Below are 21,077 nucleotides of genomic sequence, written 5' to 3'. Positions count from 1 at the left end.
TAATTAGGAAGCTCTGCAATAGACAGTTTGTATAGCTGCACCCCCCTTTGAGAAGGGAATTAAACATAGGAACTGAATCCAGGACTAATTACTTCCAAAAACATGAAACCCCAACTGCCTGATCTAAAGGATTCACATCTGTTACCCAAACACTGGAGCAGGCTCAAATAAATGTGTAAGTATCTTAGGCTGACAAAACTGCACTTTTGCTCATGAGGCTTATCCTGTTCCACCAAACAAAAACAAAATCTAACAAAATCTCAGTTTTGCCACTATAACTGATTCTGCACTATGGGGTTTTGCTGGCGTATCTGTTAGCCACTGTTCACATCTCTTCTCACCTAGGTAGCTATCTAGACAGAGGTCTGCAGTATAGGCATGATGAAGTGAAAATTAAATATGGATAAGCAAAAGTGATTGGGATAAAATAAGAAACATTTGTAATCTTCATCCAAAACATGGACTCCAACATTTTCAAAGGTCAAAAGTTTGCACATTCCCTTCTCTGTCCAATCCCTAGTAATTATTTCAGTGATTTCAGAGATTTCCTTCATGATTTTATACATGCCTTTCATTCTACTTACTGCTGTTCTTAAAGCTCCATCTTCTGGATTCATGTAAATCTCAACTTCCATTTTTTTAAGTGATTTTCTAGTCTCACAATTTAAAGACAGAAAACATAAACCAAAAGGGCTACAAAACTGTAGTAAAAAACCCTTCAATCCACTATTTTTTAAACTCACTAGATTTTTAAGCTGATCTCATGATTTTGGGAGACTGACTCCTGGTTCCTGCACCACTGGGGTTAGCAATACTATTATTTTCCACATATATGCAGATCTTAAATGGAGTTTGGACTGCACTTCTACTGTGACTAAACCAATCTATTTCCATTTGTATAGACTTCTGTTTGAGCCTTGGCAAAAAATAAATTTGACTGTTTTTTACTCCTATGGCTCCTAAAGAGCCAACACATACAAAAAGAGAGATGGATTCCAATCATTTTGTGCATTACCAATAGAATTACTGATTTAGCTTCAATTAGCTATACCTGTTCAAACCTTCTGGTGAAGAGCTTATAAAAAATTACATTAGAACTCTTTATTTGGATAGAAAATGTCTTTTCAACCAAAACAAACCTTTTTTTGCGGAAAACTGACATGAAAATTGTAATATTTCCAATAAAATTTCTATTCCTAACAGAAAAAAAACACTTCAGTTGCTTTAAATGTTTTATGATAAAGAGAAAGGAAGGAGCACACTCCCTGCCCCTCCCCACCCCCCCCGCCCCGCTTCTGAGATTTTTCCCACTGGAAAGTTACTGGGAAAGAAAAGGGACAGAAAGGAAAGAAACAAAAAATTACAACAATTCAAATAGGAACTTACATTTATATATAGTTCATTTTCATTTTTTCCACAGTACTCTCTACCCCCTCTCCCCACCCAAGAAAATCAAACTAAGATAACCTTTTCCTCAAACCTTTTACTGAAATATGCTTAGGTTTATTTTGACCACATCCACATAAAAAGTAATAGTTGCTTTAGAGGTGTAACTAAGAATATCATTTTACTTCTGGAATTTCTGATGGAGCATAAGGACAGAGCCCAGCCCATCTTTCAAATGCTCAGCCGAGTGAATACCAGTACCATCTGCTTGTATTTTCTAGTAACCCCAACTGCTTTCTTTCTGCCCATTCTCTCCCTACATTAAAACTAAAGGAATGGGAACCTGTAGGAGCTGACATTTCCCCAAGCAGCGCTTGTAGTCTCTACAGAGCCCTCTGACCTCCTTAGATTCAGTTTCAGCTGCTGAGAAAGATTAACAACCATGTTTCCAGGCTACTTTTGCACACTCAAGCCAAACCTCCAAGTCTTCTGCAATTCATCCAGCACTTTTATGGCATCATTAGCCATTTCTATCTGAGAGTCTGGAAAGATGTTGCCACTAGAAGAAATATTATGTGGTATGTTTAAAGGGTAGTATCAATTCCTTGTAATAAATCTTTTCCAAAGAAAGGCACTATTTGCCCAGATTGTGCAGTCAGCTTTGTGTTAGCGGATTTCTTCAGAGATTTGCAGACAGCCTTCTTCAATGAAAGCTAAACAAATTCAGTAGTCCGAGGGAGATACTCTTTCCGATTAAGGATTAGCATACTTTGACATAAGGTTGTCAATTTCAATTGATACGAATCAAACTGAAACATCAAACCACTTGCCATCTGGTTTATACATATCTAATTTGGAAAGCAGCGATGAAACAGCTGAAGGACTGCTACCGTGGAAACAATACATGTACAGTAAATGTTACCCAGAGATTATTTAAAAATATAAACTCTTCCAGTGTACCATACCAATAACCATGAAGTCTGGTTTTCCTTTACTAGACAGAGCCAAGAGTAGAGCACAGGATTTAATTTGAAAATCAATACAATCCAGACAGTAAGGCTTGAAAAGGAAAAGTTTGGATTTTTTTTTCAGACCAATGAAATAAAGCATTGTAATTAATTAAACCAAAAAAATACAGTACTCCAAACACAGGTTTTGATTCATTAGAAAAATTAATCAGACGAAAAGCAATAAGAAAATCTGAGGAAGTATTAAAAAAAACCCCAGTGTCCAATAAGCATCAATACTTATACATGTGATCTTATATCAAAAGGAATTTATACATTGGAAATCATGGTAAATAGGTAGGAAGGCAGACAGTCAGACAAGGTGTTCTAGTGTTTCCTCACACCTGCAAAGCTGCATAGATAGATTTTAATATATTGCAACACATAACTCTGAGCCAAATCTTGTTATTATCACATTTTGCAATGCAAAAGAAGGCAGAGATCCACTGCCTACCCAGAATTCACACTCATTATTCAGTCCATGGAACAGAGTATCTCCCTGTCTACGACGTGTTAAGGGTTTGGTGGAGAATGTATGGAAAGAAGTCAGTAAAGAAGCATTTGGGTGCATTTCAGATACGCATTCAGAGTTTTGTGAGATTAACCAAGGCTCTGTTTTCAGTGACAGTGCCATTAACCACAACTGCTTTCCAGAAAAAGTAAAGGACCTCAGAGGTCAAGCAAATCAAAAGAAAATGAGGACCTTCTTATTGTTACAGGTCTCAAGTTTATGCAGTGATACATTGACATCGATTTTCTTGTGATGGACGGTACAGAGGACAGTGGGGACAAGAAATGTAGCTGAAAATAGTTAAGGCCAAAATAGAGTCATATGGGGTTATGTAGCAAAACCCATTTTTTTGTGTTTTTTTTTAACTATGCATTCCCTGCCCTTCCCCAACCATTTCTGATTTTTTCTCTCCCTCTCTATTCCCTATAGATAAGTATAAGTGAGCTAAGACATAGGATAAGCTTCAACATTTTATTTTGGTAGCAAGTTGTATTTATTTTGTTTTTTCTCCTTTTTTATATTGTATAATTATTATGTTTATATTGATTTTTACTGTTCTATATTATTGTTTTACTGATACTATATGATTTAGGCCTACATATGTAAGTTAGCATATGTCATGTCAAGTTTCCATCTTGTAATGTCAAGCCTGTCTTGTGTCCCCTGATGCTGTAACCTGTGACTCATACCTACCCCTTCTATGTAAATTGGTTCCTGGATGAATGGGATGAATGTGGGTGCTTGAGAGATAATGGCAGTAGGTATAAAAATAGCTCCTTCTGAATGACCGAACCATCAAAACCAATACCTGGACCAATGACCAATATGTGCAATTGTGTCACCCTCAGCATTCAAGAAACAAAAGATGAGGCAACCCACCATTGTGCCAAGGCTGCACATGCTCAGTAAGAACACCTGGAGCCCTCTGGAACAGGACTGGCATTGCCTGGACAGGCCTTTCCCATAGGAGATCAGAGGTAGTCTACCCCATAAAAAGCGATAGTGAAGACTGACTCCTTGGGACGCCCTCTCCATCTGCACCTGCACCATGCCACACCACCTATCCACCCAGAAGCCCTGCTGGCAATCCCCCTCTGGACAACACCTGCTGGACAAAGACCCCTTTCCAGCCTGGATAGGTAGCTATCACCCCCACCCTCCCTTCAACCAAGAACTTTGACTCTGTTTCTCTTCCCTACCTGGACTCCAACTTTTCCACTGAGTCTCTTTCTCCTGCTGCCATTGTGAGTGTGTGTGTGTGTATGTGTGTGTGAACATAAACCAATAACTTCATGGGGCTGTGTTGTGTATTGTCTGTTTAATAAAACTGTTATTTGGACCCCTGAGTTGGGTTTTGATTTACTACGATTCTGGCCCTGCTCCAATCTCTGCTCCTCACCCCTCTAACTTCTGCCTCATTTCTCCATCTCCTGCTTCTGGCTCACTGCCACCTCCAACACCTGTCCTGAGCTCCTCTCTGCCTGCAAACCCCCTGTTTCTTTGCCACTGTCTTATCCCCAATGCTTTTTCCCCTGATCCCTGCCACTGCTATTGCTTTGTCCCCACTGCCTTTTCCTCTGAGCTCCCAGGTTTTTGCCTCAGTTTCTTTCCTGGCTGTCTCCTCCTTGCTACTGGGCTTTTTCCCTTGCACCAGGGACCTTGAGTAACCCTGAGACCACTTGACCTTAAGTAACCCCAAACCTCAGTTCTTCAGCCCGGCTCCTCTCTAATCTACTGGTTCTAATCCTAATTCTGGCAACTTTCACTCCTTATACTTTCTCTCTCATCTTAACCTTCCCCCAGGTATCCCAAGTACCCCAAACACACACATACATACCATACCATCCAAGTTAGGAGCTCACCTGTGTATATGTGTAGGTGGGTGATATGTGTGTGAATTGGTAAGTATACATATATGTCATTGTGTGCGTAATATACAAATTAGTGATCTGCATAGGTGTACAGAGTGTGTGGGTATTGACAACTGGTTGTTGTCTAATGTTTGGCATTTAATTTGTATGTGCTTGAATTGGTGATAGGTATGCATGTGCCTAGGCTGGCTTGGATGTGTATGTACCTGAGTTGGTACTGTGTGTGTCTGTATGCACCTAATTGATTTGTGTGCTTTTATATGTGCAATTGTGTCACACCCTCCCATCTAACAGTGCAATATTGAGATCCTGAGAGTTGGCCTGACCCCACAGTGCAACACTTCAAGCATTCATTCCTGTTACTAAAATCTCCTCCAAACTAACCATGTACAGACATTCAGTTTCTCCTGGGACAGTCACTGTTTTCCCAGAAGAAACTATAAACGTACAGATGTTCAGGACTTCTCTCCCAGAGCAAAAATGGCCATACCAGGAGAAAAATAACCTGGGAACAACCAGAGTTAAATCACTCCCAGGAGAGTTTCTCCTGAGAGAGTGAATGTCTGTATATAGTTTCATAGTTTTATAGTTAGTAGGGTCAGAAGGGATCTGAGCAGATCATCAAGTCTGACCCCTACCACAAGCAGGAAAGAATGCTGGGGCCAGATGACCCTGGCAAGGTGTCTATCTAGCCTCCTCTTAAAGATCCCCAGGGTAGGAGTGAGGACCACTTTCCTTGGCAGTTGGTTCCAGATCCTAGCCGCCCTGACTGTGAAGTAGTGACTCCTGATATCCAGCCTGAATCTGCTGCCATTGTTCCTTGTGTACTCTCCTGAGAGAAGCCACAGCACAGTCCTTCAGCATCCCAGGGTACTTTGCTCCCTCCACCCAGCCCCTCACCTGCAGATCATGCATTGCTTGCTGTAATCTACTATTTCAACCAAGCAGGAAACAAAACACACAAAGCTGCACTGTCTCGCCCCATGGAGTGGGAGTAGGAGGCAAAAAGCAGAAGGAGGGATGGGGAAGTTAGAGACCTCAACTGAAGTAGCAACCTGAGAAGTAGACTTCACATGAATCCTATGCTGGCCATAAAAAAAACCCAGAAGTTTTACTGCCTTTGTATTAACAAATTCTATATGCTTACAGAAAAATAAAGCAGCACTATTTTGTTCAGTCAGTCACTGAACTGTCATCACACCATATATGTTTAGAAAATGTCACACTGACTTCAGAATCTGTGTAAGGTAAGTGATAAATCATAAACTCCACAGGCCAAAGTGACTACTCTGGTCAGTTATGATATATTCTATAGCTTTGCTGCACCTTTTAGAAAGATAACTAATTTTGTCCTGAAGACCTAAATATTGGTTGGTCCACCACATCCACCAATAAAGCATTTCTGTGCTCCCTCACAGCTGCAAGGCTGCACTGAACTCAAGGCTGAATTTGTCTAATATCAATCAGAGATATTAGGAAAATTGTCACTGAATTGTGTAATACTTTCATCAGCAAGCACAAAGGCCTCTATTGTAAGATATATCTGGAAAAGATAAGTACTTCTGTCCAGTACCTGAGTCATCTCTTAACCATCTCTTCAATAGCTTTATTAATCTCCTTACACTTGATTGCCTGATTGTCAGCCAAATATTTTTTGTAACTCTTCTTTGAACACAGCTAGTGGAAAAGTAGATGTAAAAAATAGACAAAATATCCTAATGACAGTCTTTCCAGCACTGTGTAAAGAAGTGATCTTTCATCTGATATTCCCTTTTTTATGCATCACATTAGCCTCTTCCTAACAACATTGCGCTGAGACCTCATGCTGAGTTAAGCTACTGTAAACGTACCCAATGATATTACAGTGCATACAATCATCTACAATACCAATACTGCTCTTTCTAATGTCTTTGTTTCAAGAATGTGAATGTTTTATATAAAACAGAACTAAAAGTCCAGGACCCAAAGACTTCTCAAGCCCCCTCTATACTTTAATCACATTTTAAGTGCTCACCTGGCCACATGTTCAATCAAGTAATGGCATGAGAAAAAGTGGAATAAGCTATAAAGTTATTCCACAGAAAAATTGATAATTACTTTGTAGCTGCTTCCTCTCATGCCATTAATTGGTGGGGGCTGCACAAGTGCAGGCAATGGGCCCTCAACCCACACACCCATCCTTTCTTTTTCACTGTCCATGTGGGCTACCGTCCTCCCCCACCTCCATTCCCCCCCTAACCCCCGGGCACCAATCATTCAGGCAGCTGTTGCACTGTGCTGGAAGCACCAACCTTAGTTGTACTGAGCCATAAACTCCCCAGCACTGCTGCACTGCTTTGCCCCCTGGAACTGGAGCAGGAAGCAAAAGCTGATGGAGGAATGGGGAGCTTTGAGACCCCAACTGCAACAGCCATCTGAGCAGTCAGGGGAGTGGCAGCTGGGGATTTCACATTAACCCCTTTCAGGCTACAGGCAGTCCTTGGGCCACCAGTTGGACAAATAAAGATAATGAGTCATGAACTGAGTGACTTTAGGTCTTCAACAATCACTCAGATTTCTGACAGAGAACAGATTACCATATTAGTCACAGAAAGCAGAAATGTTAGAAAAATTGAATAATCATAATAATGCAAGATTGGTTTCAGGGGAAAAAACATATAATGTTCCCATGGAGTTGGTAGGAAATAATTAATGGGCATATAGAGCATAAGTTTGTTTTCTGAGCTGCACAATTCACATTGCATATTCTGTGCTTATTCAACAAACAGAGCTCACACTGAAGCGAAAGGCAGTTTTACACATAGACCTGGGGTCTGTACTACTAAAGGCATTTGGCGTTAATACAGTGCTAGTATCAGTGGGATCTACATTGTCAGCCTTCATAAGCACAAGGTAAGTTCCAGAATGATTGTAGATTATGTAATAGTGAGAGAGGAAATCCACAGATTGGAAAAGATGGTTTTGTCCCTAGCACCGAGGTTCATATAGCCCACCACTTATTTATATACTTCAGCCCAGATCCTACTTCACATCAAAGATGTATTAATGATACATATGCAGTTGTTAGACATCCAAGTCAATACACTTGATTCTGTCCAATCTCACACAATAGCCAAAATTCTCTTAAGGTTCCTAGATATTTTACACACTTCTGTCTTAGCCTGAAAAGTTTGCTATAAGCCTAGACTTGATGCACTGTGCACAGTCAGAAGCACTACAGAATGACCATTTAGGGGTCTCATTCTATGTACCGTCTAGTGTGAATCTGTTATATCTGAGAATGTAACTTCTGCATGAGTCTGAAAATGCCTAGAACTTGTACAGACTTTGACTTTCCCAGGAGAACCTCTTGGGAGTGATTTAACCCTGGTTGTTCCCAGGTTATTTTTTCTCCTGCAGCAGCCATTTTTGCTCTAGCAGAAAAATTCTGAATGTCTGTCCACTTTTGGTTTCTCCTGGGAGAGCAGTGCCCCTCCCCAGAGAAACTGAATGTCTGTACATAGTTAGTTGACCTAAAAACTATATGCAGTAACTGATGCTTATATCACCCATTATGATACTGGTGGCTGTGCCCTTTTCCAATAGCGTAGGATTAAATGCATCTTCCACCTGCTTCCTGCTCCCAATTCTATTGATCCTTTTTGTGCACGGCTATTTAATTCAAAATATATAAAGCATCCCTGACATCAGGGACCAGAACCCAGGATTTCCCATCCAGCTGAATATTCTCCTCATTGGGTAACAGAATCATATTCCATTTTCCTGGATCTCTGGATTGTTTATACATTTAGACAGTAATTTGATCAAAGAAAGAACTAGCCGTGACAGCAGGGAGCAGACCTAAAGACTTCCTCCTCCCAGCTGAGTGCTCTAGCTAGGTGACAACAGAGTGACACATCCTTCTGCTTGTTTTCCTGTCAAGCCTATGACCTTCCCATTCCTTTGTCTTAAAAAGCAGGAGAAAGGGATTTAGAAATCCCTCTCTCAATGAGATGGGCCTAGAAACTAAGTCTTAACCCCTGGGCTGCAGGGCAAAATGTGGGGACCACCCATTCTCACCTTTATTTACATTGATGTCAGTGCTACTGTCTGTTAATTAAGCACTCTGGTACAAACCTCTTCAGAGTAAATGTGCCTCCCCACTTAGCACATTGTATCAAGCTACATCCTAACATGATGGAAGTTCATTAGGCTCATAACTCTGCCCACTAAGAGAAAGGGAAGGGTACATGGACATTTCCTTTAGCACAATAGGATCAGCCTCTTGAAGCACACTATGATGCTCCCTGAGAGACCAGGTGACTTAGGTGTCTTAGTAGTGTAATAGGATCATCTTTTCTGAGGGAAAGTATACGTTTGAGATGAGCAGCAGCTAAATTTTAGTCACCTTAAAGTCAACACATGATCGGGGCCTTCACCTATAGTAATAAACAGAATATATCATTTTCAAAGGCAGTAAAAGATGTATCTGTCCTAGCTAAGACCACACTTGAGCCAAAACAAGCCCCTCAATCTAAAATCTGAGAAAACTTGAATAAAATTGATAAGTTACAGCATATCCACGATGACCTGTTCTGATTGATCAGAAGGGGAAACAAGTTCCAGTCAAAGGTCTCCCACTGAGGATGCTGTTCCTAAACCCAAAAATAAAATCATGGCACCTCAGGCAAAAGCATGCCGGTACCTTCAAGAATCATGGTATTCCCAAGAAGGGAGATGATTAACCTTCTTGGCACAAAGCAGGCAATAACTATACACACTTCTCAAATTCTACTTCTGCTGTATGCAAGATAATACTAAAAATGTTGAAATGTTTGTGACATACATATAAGGTTTCTTTAATCATTTCAAGTCCCTTCTATTTGGGCTTCGGCAGTTGAAGAGGTAAAGCCCCTTTTCTGAAGTCCTTTAGGCTGTAGTTCTCACTTTTGTCACAAGATAGCAGTATGTTCTAAGGTATTACCTTGGGAAGTAATCTTTTCAGGAGAAGCTTTGCTTTTCCCCTGTTTAAAAACTGACGTGTTATTTCAAATAACTAAAGTGTACTTTCTGAAACCTGATGATTTCACACACAACTTGCATTTCTAGTTTTTCTTCTCTTGAGCTAGCATTACTATTTAAGAAACAAATTTTGGCCAGCAAAAGATCAGAAGTGGAGGATTTTTCTGATGTTAATACCTAAGGAAAAGGAAATGCAATAACAACAACTTTAAGATATACTACAGTTGGAGGTCCTTCCTTTTTCATATTTCAGTATTTTACCTGTCCTGACAACATGAAGTGGAATCACATGCACTAACCCAACAACAAATATTTACTCTTGTGCAATATGCATCAGGAACATCCTGCTGTGACTGAGAAATCCAACCAGCTAAACAACTTGCTATCACAATTTTAAGTCCTGATTCAGATAACCACCTTCCTTGTTAAAAATAGTATTAGGTAGATAAGTAACAAAGCTGAAGATGCACTGAAGTGCTTTCCTCAGTTGGGGGTCACAAGGAAAACGAACATCAAAAGAACCCATTTGAACACTGGTCATTTTCTTCTGCACAAATTGTTCTGACATATATTCATCACAGTGAGTGGGGATGTACACACAATTTTCACCTGGCATGTGAAAATGGCTATTACAGTACTGTACCAATAAAATGGCTATTACAGTACTGTACTATGTATATTCAAATGTATCCATTATTATTTTCAAACCCATGTTGAGCCAACGTAGCCACATTTTCATAGGCACTAAGCATTCATAGTCCCAAATAGCTTCAACATGATTTGCAGTTTTGCCACACAGGTGGAAATCAAGCCCTTAGAACTCTTTCACCAGGGCATTCGCAACCTGAGATACCCAAAATTAGTGAACTTTTTTGAAAGTGTGGGCCTTACTCTTTTTGGCTATTGAGTAAGTGATAGCCCTTGAATGGTTTCTATTATGGTCTTGATCATTAATGGACTGGCAAAGTACCTGAATGCCAAAGGTAAATCAAACAAACATTGTTTTTGTGCACATTTCCTAACAAAATGTGGCCTAACTAATCTACTAGTACACAGAACTGCCCATGAATAAACCTGAGTGTTGAAAAAATGAATGGCTAAACAGAGAGAGACATGTTCTGTTTCCTTGAGCCTAAGGATTGCAACTTATGACTTCTAATCCTTTGGCAAGGGTCTGAAACATCAAGCTATAGGTAGGGACCAACCTAAACTGTGATAGAAGTGTACTGCACAGCCACTTCTTTAACCTTGCTCTTTTTGATGTGTGCCTCCCTCCTCCCCTATCACTGCCAGAGGGGCAGATTGGCAGAGCTGCCCGGGCAGTCCCACCGCTCACTGTTGATTGGCTGGGAGACAAAAATGACAATTTTAAATATGCTGCATTTTTTGCCTCCCACTGCTGATTGGCCAAGGGACCCTGGTGGCCTCTCTGCTGATCATCCAGGAGGCAAAAACTCTGGCATAGTTAAACCATGTTTTTTGTCTCCCAGATCAGCAGTAGCATACATTGAGCAGTGGGACCGACTGGGTCCCTCTACCAGTCAGAACTGGTTGGGGATGAGTGTATAGTGAAAAGAGCAAGATTAAAGGAGCTATTGTGCTGCATACTTTCACTGCTATTCAGGTAGGTCCCTAGCAATAGGCATTACTCCTTCAGCACTCCCTGGTAAAGTTATTCTACTTTGAATGGACTATTTAAATGCGCCAGACTAGACTCAATAAAACATTCACAGGCATTAGGGAGGAGAACCTTGTGGGGAGGGAGGGTCTCTCTTCTTAGATATTTTGCAAAGTGAGAGACCATCAGGAAATTCAAACTGCTCTTCCATGTTCCACAGCCCTCCGCAGCATGATGGTTAGCGAGTCCTCCTGGGATGTAGGAAATGAAGGTGTTGAATGGGACTAAACTCAGCTCTCCCTGATCTGGACAAGTGCCCTAATTAGTAGGCTGTTGGATAAAATGGTAGTAACACCACCTACTTTTCAAATTCAGTCCTTCGCTGTATCTGCTTTTCATAAATGTGCTCATAGCACATGGGCTGTATACAACACAAAATCAAATTTCAACTTATTTCTGTGAGAAAAATATTCCCTACAAAGCACAGCATGGCCTTACCTAAAGAATGATCACAGAAAGTCGTATCAGTGACTCTCACCAGAAACTCATTGTACTTCTAGTCATCCTCAAGCCCTCTTTTGCCAAAATACACGGATGAATATTTTCTCTGTACTTAGCTGCCAAATACAAATTACTGGCCAGTGTAGAGTTCCATGGATATATGATGATAATGTGACTATTAATATTTAAATACCATCAGTGTATGAAGGATTAGTAGCATTCTCAGCAAACATACTAAATAGAATCAGTGACACTTATTAAAATTAGTAACCATGCACAAAAGTTATCTAGTTGGTTCAATAGGCTAAAGTTTGTGTTTATTTTTAAATTTTCTTTTGCAAGAAGTGGTTTGTTCTGGGCAGAATATTTCTAGTATATCTAACAGCATCTAGAGAAGAATTCCTGTCTTTTTATAATACAATCCCATAAAGGAATATTGATGTTAAAGAAAAAAACCTCTTAAATGAAAAACAAACTGCATAGCTATATAGGGTTTTTAAAATGAAAATTATGCAAGAACCAGAAATGTAAAGATGACTTACATTACTTCAAGAACTGAAGTCAGGCAGAAAGAAGCAAGGGGAAAGTTAGATTTTTACCTGTGATATTTGTGCATTGCTAAGGAAACCATATACACTAGTGAAGAGTACATGTCATCTTGATGTTGAAGTTTAGGATTATACAGCTGTATAAGCACATTTTGATTCTTACAAACTGCTTCCAAATATTGCTTTTTGGCTGTTTGTATTTAAATAAGTATAAAAACAATCTGTTTGGTCATTTCAATTTACAATAAATCAATCATTTTATATAAAATTAATGTTAAAATGTATTGTAAAAGACAGTTCTATGGACTTTTATGTTGATACTATCAAACTGAATATTTTTTTCTGAAGTTTCTTCCAATCTGAAACTTTAGTTGATATTATGTTTTACAGTTACAGAAAATGATAAAATATAAGAAAATAATCATTTTTTCCATTTGAGATGCAAGTTACTGCATAATTAGCTAAACCATAATTAGCTTCCATTTGCACTTGTGATTAGGGACAACTGGCTCAACTATTTCACCATGAACTTCCACATTAGCTTATAAAGCATATAAGTACCTGTGGGAGTGGATGTGTGCACAAACATTTGTTCCTTTGTGCTAGGTTTATTACACACATGGTAATAGATCCTGTTACTTGTTCCCATTTACTTTAGAGTTATATTGTTTAATTTTTTTAAATAAATGCTGCAGTTTTAAAGTTTAGATGAGCAAATGATTTTATCATAATCCACAAATATAAATGGGGTATTGATTTTTCACCAAACAATGCCTGCTACAATATCAAATAATGCTGGAAAGCACGATCAAGACAGAACTAAGCTTAAGCAAGTGTACTGTCATAATCAAGGCTAGGTACAGAAATTACACATAAATTGGAATTGGTGATTGGAATCTGGTTTAAATGTGTAACAGAACAAAAGTTCCTAGGCTGGTTTAAAAATGGTAGAACCCGGTCTAAGATAAACCTGAATAGATGTAGTATCAGATTTAAGCAGTTTAGGTTAGACCAGTCTGTTGAACTTCTACACCAGAACCTCTCCCCGCATAAGTTTGGTCACTGTCCTCTGATATCCCAGGCTCCTTCTCAGGCCCCTGCTAACCCCCACTTTCAGGGCAGGTGCGCTAGCCCCAGCTCGTGCTTGTCTTCTCCGGCTGAATGTCAGGCCAGCCCTGCTCCCTGGCTGTCTCAGAGCTGAGGCAGCAAATCTTCTGCTCCCCAGCCCTGCAGCCTGCCTACACCTGTCAGCTGAGCTGGGCTGGGCTGGGCTGGGGGGAGTGGAGGACCACCCTTGCCCTGCCCTCCCCCAGATCCAGCAAAAACAGCTGGGGAGGGAGTCATGGCAGGGAGTGTAAGGCAGTTGGGGAGAGGAGCAGAGGCCCCCACCATGTGAGCACCCTCCCACCCCGCACTGTGCTGGCTCAGGGTTGGAGCCATGCAGCAGGGGCTTCCATTCCCCCACACTGCCCTACTTGACCCTCCTGACAGCTGCAGGCATGAGCCATGGTCAGACCCCTGGCAACTCTTCACCATGCCAGGAACTGGGGGTGGGGAAGAGTTGGGGGAACAAAGCCCCCCCAGACCTGAGCCAGCAGGCTGAGTGGGGGGGGGCTGCATGCCCTCCCCCCCGCCCCAGCTGTTGCTGACAGCAGATAGCTAGTGAGGGAGGTGGGGCTGGGGAAAGGTGCCATGCTGGCCAGTCAGGGTGGTCAGCTGCTCAGCTGGGTTTGGCATTCTCTGGCAACCTCCTGGCCTCGGCTAGTGCTGGCCACCTCCATGCCTCCCTCCCATGTGAATTCTGTTAGCTCTCAAACTAATGTAGGGTGCATAGAAAAAGCTGTGAAAGTTAGTGTAAATCCAGCTCAGGCTTTTTTGAACCTCTGTGCCTAGCCCAACAGTTGAGTAATACTTTACAATGGTTAGGTCAGCTGTATCAAACTCCTATTAGCAACTGTTTGCTTCCAATATTCTCTGAAACAAAGAGGAAAATACTGGATATTACAGAACAGGAAAGTAGCAAACATTAAATCTAAAGCAGACTTCAGGAAAGTAGAAAATGATTAAATTTCATCCTAATCTGTTTTTTGCATGCTGACATACAATTGACAATAAAAATAATTACTAAATTGTAGTCTTTCTTAGTGACTAATCTTTCTAGGGCAGGACTGTCCTTTTGTTCTGTTTGTTCAGCACCTGACACAATGAGGTTCTAGTATGTACCTGGTGTTACTAGGTGATATCTTAAAACTAATAATAATGGATACATAGACAATGAAAACTTCAGTAAGGTTTTTTTTTCTTTTTGGCTGCAAGGTTATTTTCTAATTGTGTGTTGTCCTTTTTTCCAGATCACAGGACTATAAAAGTTGTTTCTAACCCATTCCAACATCTTCTTAAGCCCTTAAAGAAATAATTTTTACTCAAGAAAGCACTTCCCATGGAAACAAATGGCACTTAAATACATTCTTAAAATGTTGTACACAATTAAGTATTTTCCTAAACAAGTATGAATATAAGTATATATCTAAGGACTATCCCAAACTGGGGCCTAGTTTATATATTTGAATAAGGGGAATCTAAAGAAAATGGAAGAACGCTTTTATGAATGAGAAGGTGAAAAAGAACAGGCTATTTTAGAAACATAAAAAAAAATTATCATAGAACCAACTTCACAAAGCCTCCTGACTGGAGGATACAATATTTCACAAGCTTCCACCATTTTATTTTCCACATTGCATCTGTTCCCAGTCCCTTTGAGAAAATATCCCAGTCCATACACCAGATGGGAAGATTTAGGACTTAGTGCTAAAGTGCAGTAGTGTGACAAACTGACAATACATCAGTATTAGAAATTCTGCCTCTGTGTCCACAAGAAGAGAACAGGTACAAATTTCCAGGTATTCCCTTACCTGATTTTTATCAGCAGCTACAGTATATTTAAAAGGTTTCCATTATTCTCTGAGAGCTATCTACTGTCACTGATCCCTGTGCTAGGCTCCCATTCACTTCAATGAGGATCTGATGCAGAAAACAATGGCAAGGTATGGTTCTAGTTGCTCATATACCCATTTTGTTTTTTCCTGACAAAGACCAATTTTAAAGAGATCAGCTACTTTAGAATAATTTGTGACTTTGTCTGCCTTAATTATTCTATTTCTTTCTTCTCCCCTCTTAATATTTCTCTGTAAACTACTTCAGCTCACATTAACTCCTTCTCTTCTATAGCCCTTATCCTTCTCTGAAAGTCATGCCTGACATCACAGTCCTGTTTAGTTCTTATGACATTTTCCATTTTAGCTTCTGATCATCGAGCAGCCCTTCATAAAACAAAGGGTACTTTTGTTAATTCATTTCAGCTGAATCATAGAATCTGTTGCACTTTAATCATAGCTATTCACATGTATCAAACTTCTTCCACAGAGAGATTTTTACTATTTTTACCATACTAAGGGTCAGATCCAAAAGAGCATTCTGATCCTGAAAGTGTACCTTAGGCAGAATTATTCCATATTATACCTTATTCATTTAAAATTAAAATAATATTAGCTAAAATGCATAATAATTATTAAGAACAGGGTCTGGAACACAAGATTGCCCTCTCTCCTCCCCCTGGAGTTACAGAATCATGCTCTCACTTGCTTACCCTCACCCTATGAATCCTGCATTCCCAGCTGCACAATGGCCGAGCCTCAACATAAGCATAAAAAATCCAAAATAATCTATAACTTGATGATAAGAGTATTTTCTGGGGCATTGGGAGCTGTGAGTTGAAACTGCCATAGAATAAGAAGGACAAGAGACATATCTCCCACTCCCTAAGCATGTGCTCTAGGCAGTAGAGTATTATAACATGGTTAGCCCTCCTGTAACTGTATATTAAAAGAAAAAAAAAAGTAAGCGATCTGTTCATCCCTACCCAAAGGAATGGCTTATGTATCTAAACATAAGAAATCTTCAGGCTGTGAATTCCTCTTACATAAAGCCTCGTAAGTGTGAGAGACACGGGATTTCAGAAATGCTTATCTTTAGTATTTTGGTTGGGCAGCTTAGGCATTCCTCTGCTCAGCCTAACAGCTTGGGAATCCCAGTCTTAAGCACCTACATTTCCTATGCATTGAACAGGGAATTCCATTCCCAAATCCATATGCCTATAAAGTTTGGCAAGATATGGTGAAAAGCCTTATTACACAGTAATTTTGGGAGGCACCTGGAGCTCTAAACCCCTGGATTGTCTGCACATCAACACCTGAAATGTTTTGTATGCACTTACTAAGTGACTCAAAGTGATGCCCCTCCGGGGCAGGATTATCTCTACCCAGCTCATGTGACACTAAAGTGCAGCCTCTCTACTCACAAATAAATGCAAAATAATTCAACTGAGAATCTTTTCCCAAACTCAAGCCGTGCCAACACTTATATATGATTAACTTCTGTGGGTATTCCCCCTGACACCAACAGAACTACAGTCCAGGAAATAAAGTTAAACTTATACAAAGGTACCTGCAGGATCAGTACCCAAGTCTGAAAACTGTCATTCTAAGGATGTATTAAAATCACTTACAAAGTTTTTATCATCTTTGGAGCTTCTTTTGGTTACAGTTTACTTTCATATGCATGAAAGCTAATCAGATTTGAAAGTACCTGTGATAGGTAAGAGCAAGGGCCTGAATTCAGGTCTCCTACCATCCCAGGAGAGTAACCCCCTCACTTGAGTCATTGCCTTCTATAACTTTGTTCTCCTTCTGGCCCTCTATGATGAAAAATGCTAAGCAGGACGAGTTCTAGCCTGAAGTTCTAGCAGCGAACACTTTGGGAGGCTTAGGATAAGCATACTTTGCTGTAAATAGTTGCTGTAACTAGTTTCATAAGCAGGACATCTAGACACCCCTTTTACAGTCTGGGAGCAGCAGCAGCCTGCAGACAGTGCTCACTAATTCTTTCCCCATAACACTATTTCATTTAACTTGGTGAGTCCCTGCATTAATATTATAGTTTCATAAGAGCTTTGCTGTGAGTATGGCTAACTGCACTTGAGGAGAAAGTGAGGCTGTGAGAGATCTGTGGAGTAGAGAAAGGGTAGCCCCAGGGAGAAGACAGTAGAGTCCAAGAAAGGACAGAGAGAATTACAGTGGCATAATAAAGACTGCCTGTTTGAAACAGAGAAGTTTGCCGTGCTGTTTGAGTTACTGGCACTCTGACCCCCCCATCCCATGCCCCCCCACCACTTTGAAGAAGAAAACACACCCTTTCCCAGGAGCTGACCAAAAAAGCAAGGAGCTCTTTCAGGTGGGGGTGCTATAAATTACTGGGTGAGCCATGGAAAGAGAAGAGCGAGGGTCTCAAAGCTAGTGGGTTACCTTTTGTGAAGCCATGCCAAAGCTAGCTTCAGGGAGTCCTTTAGGAGATGTAGACCAAACACAACTTCTTCTTCTTAGACAGTCTCAAGGTTGAGCTTTTTCTTGAAAAGGTATGATCCGGGAGACCTTAGAACTGCCCTAGTGGCCTGACTTAAATATGAAAGTGGTGGGGATTAGCCTAGATCTGGTCATTGGCAAAGTGAGAAATGTGAGTTTGAAGCAACCAGCTAGAACAAAGGTCTCCCATTTCCTAGGTAGCTGTATTAGCCAAAGGGTGGATGGCATCCCTGGTCTATTCTCTGGAGGCAGCTAGCTACCTCCATTGACTACATTGGGATCATAGGAGCCTAACTGTCTCATCTGGAACAACTCTTCTGAAGGAGGTGCCACATGTTTAGGTGTTGCAATGTGTACATAGATTAAAAGACTAAACTTCCATTTTCAAGTCCCAACTGAACACCCTACCCACTAGACAAAGTCTTCACCTCAGGATCAACCATATATTTAACAACATCCAATGCAGTATTATCCGTTGCCTCTTGTTTCTGAACAATAAATGACAGGGCCTGATAAATGTGCATCTTGATCAGGTTTGATCAGCTTTGCCTTTCTAATTAAATTTTTCATAATCCTGATAATTAACTTGATGTAATACATGTGTATAATTTTATAAAACTACGGATGAAAGGGACTTGGGGGTCATGATTGACCACAAGATGAACACAATGTAGTTTATATAAAAATATATAACAGTCTATTACAACTCATGAAAAAGACCAGCTCTAAAAACCTCAGAGGTCAATTCAAATTGTATTCCTTTGGATTTACATTGATTACTTTTTTAAATATGCATGAAGTCATAGACACACACACACAATGGTTCCAAATTATACCATAATTAATGATGATTTTTCAAAAACTGTCTTTTAAGTATAGCTCCCCGATCCAAAACTTTTTGAATCAAAGGGAAATCAAATTTCTGTTGTCAGATTTTCCTGAATACTTATGTGCCTCAAGATATGTTGAACATGCACTAATCCCTCTGATGAGAAGTGCAAATGGGGGTCCATCAATCTATAATAGAATAGCCTTTAAGGACTCCAGGAGAATTATAAGGTTGTTTTTTAATTGTTCTGGGCCCTACACATAGGCTAGGGACAGAAATTACACATAAACCAGTATAAGTGATCAGAACAGAACAAAAGTTCAGTGCACATAAACTGCTTTCAAAATGGCCAAAGCTAAATCTGGATGGATGTAGTCCGTCCTGAGAGGCTCGGCAGTCCCCAAGACCCCCCTCAAGAAGGCGGACACCGAGATCTGGTGGCTGCTCAAGAAGTGGCTGCACCTGCCGCTGCGGGCCAGCAATGAGGTCCTGCACATACCCTACCGGCAGGGAGGCGCCAACGTGCCCCACATGGGAGACCTCTGCGACATCACGGTGGTCACCCACGCCTCCCGCCTCCTGACCTGCCCAGATGCCACGGTAAGTATCATCGCCCTCAGCGCCCTCGAGGAAACCACCCACAAGAGGATCGGGCGGCAGCCCGCCAGACAAGACTTGGCCACCTTCCTCAGCGGCTCGCTGGAGGGCGAGTTCAGCTGAGACAGCGGGGACTTTGCCTCACTGTGAAGCCAAGCCCGCAACGCCATGTGCCACCTCAGGAACCGCACGCCGACTGCATCACTGTGATGCCCCACACGAGGACCTTCCTGGAGAGGTTCCTGAAGGACACCATCTGCAACAACTACACCAGCGACCTGAGGGCCAAACCAGACCAGGGCAAGGTCTTTGACATCACCTCAAAGTGGGATGCTAGCAACCACTTCGTGCCCAGCAGGAGCTTCACGTGCTTTGTGGACTGGTGCTTCCTCCACCGTGTCCACCTCAACTGCCTGCCTCTGAATGGGGCCGTGCGCTTTGGCCACCGGGACAAGAGGTGCTGACAGTGCGGCTACGTGGTAGAGACCCTCCCCCACATGCTGTGCAGCTGCAAGCCGCACACCAGAGCTTGGCAGCTCCACCATAACGCTGTCCAGCACCACCTGGTGAGGGCCATCCCGGCCACGGCGGGGGAGAGCTCCATGAACTGCACCATCCTGGGAGGCGAGAGCCAGCTGCACCCTGACATAGTCATCACCGACCAAGAGGCCAAGAAGATCATGATCAAGGACATCACCATCCCCTTCGAGAACCGGCACCAAGCCTTCACTAATGCCCGGGCTCGCAAGCAGGAGAAGTATGCCCCACTGGCCAACACCCTGAGGGGCCACGGCTACGATGAGACGGTGGACGCGCTCATTGTGGGGACACTCAGAGCCTGGGACCCCAGCAACAAGAGCGTCCTCCGCACCTGCCGCGTCTCCCGCCGCTATGCCAAGATGATGCGCTGCCTCATGGTGTCCAACACCATCCCTTGGTCCCGCAACATCTATGTGAAGCACATCACGGGCCACTGCCAGTACACTGACCCCACCAGACGAGCCACCGCCAGACCGGACCCGGAGGGTACCACCGCCTGAACCGTCCTCCCACTTCGCTTTACTTCGAGAGGATTCTTCCACCACGGATAACCCCACTCCACCTGAAGAGGACACCTGCGACTGGACTTTATGGACTGAGACGCTTTCTCCGAGCCACTTCCCCCACCATTGCGGACCATTGTAACGGGTTTGTGTGTATCTATCTCCTTTCTCTCTCAGCGTCATGAACCCCCCCCCTTCCCCCTTCCCAGATTCCCCCACCCCCGGGCTTAGTTGGCTAACATTGTATTGCTTGTAACCTAGTCGCGTTCCCCTCCTCTCCCGCATCCCTCCATTGTTAGTCCCTCGCTCGGGTGCTTTGTATTTCCATATCAGCTTTGTAATCTTTTTTCTGGATTCCCAATCCAAAACATCTACTAATAAAAGTCAATCTGTTCAGACTTAACTGATTTAGGTTACATTGGTTTATTGAACTTCTGTTCCAGATCCCCTCCAGATTCAGATTAATTCGCAGTCCCCCAGCTTCGCAGGATGCTTTGCATATCCTTCACAAACCCGCCTTGCAGAGTTAGCGTGCTTGCCTTGGCCCAAGCTGTCTGTTCTAGCTGAGTAGGGAACTGTGCACTAGCACCCCCAGGCATCTGGCCTAGGCCACTGCTGGCATGTGGCCGCATTTCCGGAATCAAAATTGTCAAGAATGTCTGTTTACTTGTTTATCAGTTTGATCTGTGCAGCTTAGACTAACCTGCAAGATTGAATCAATTCAGCCTGTAACCTTTTTGATTGTCTG

The 21,077-nt window shown here is 41.9% G+C and overlaps 1 long non-coding RNA gene and 1 pseudogene across 1 annotated transcript in view; one reads left to right on the top strand and one right to left on the bottom strand.

Moving 5' to 3' along the window:
* LOC149870143 (uncharacterized) overlaps nt 1-21,077 on the bottom strand; it is a 39,750-nt gene that overhangs the window by 9,107 nt on the left and 9,566 nt on the right. The gene's annotated exons all lie outside the window — the stretch shown is intronic.
* LOC149870144 (uncharacterized) lies at nt 19,496-20,326 on the top strand (annotated as a pseudogene).

Source organism: Crocodylus siamensis, chromosome 2 (assembly GCF_052110815.1).
Source record: "Crocodylus siamensis isolate JL-2025a chromosome 2, ASM5211081v1, whole genome shotgun sequence".
In the NCBI taxonomy this organism is placed as follows: Eukaryota; Metazoa; Chordata; order Crocodylia; family Crocodylidae; genus Crocodylus; species Crocodylus siamensis.
Note: the sequence above shows the minus strand (reverse complement) of the source record. Positions and strands in the feature narration are given on the sequence as shown.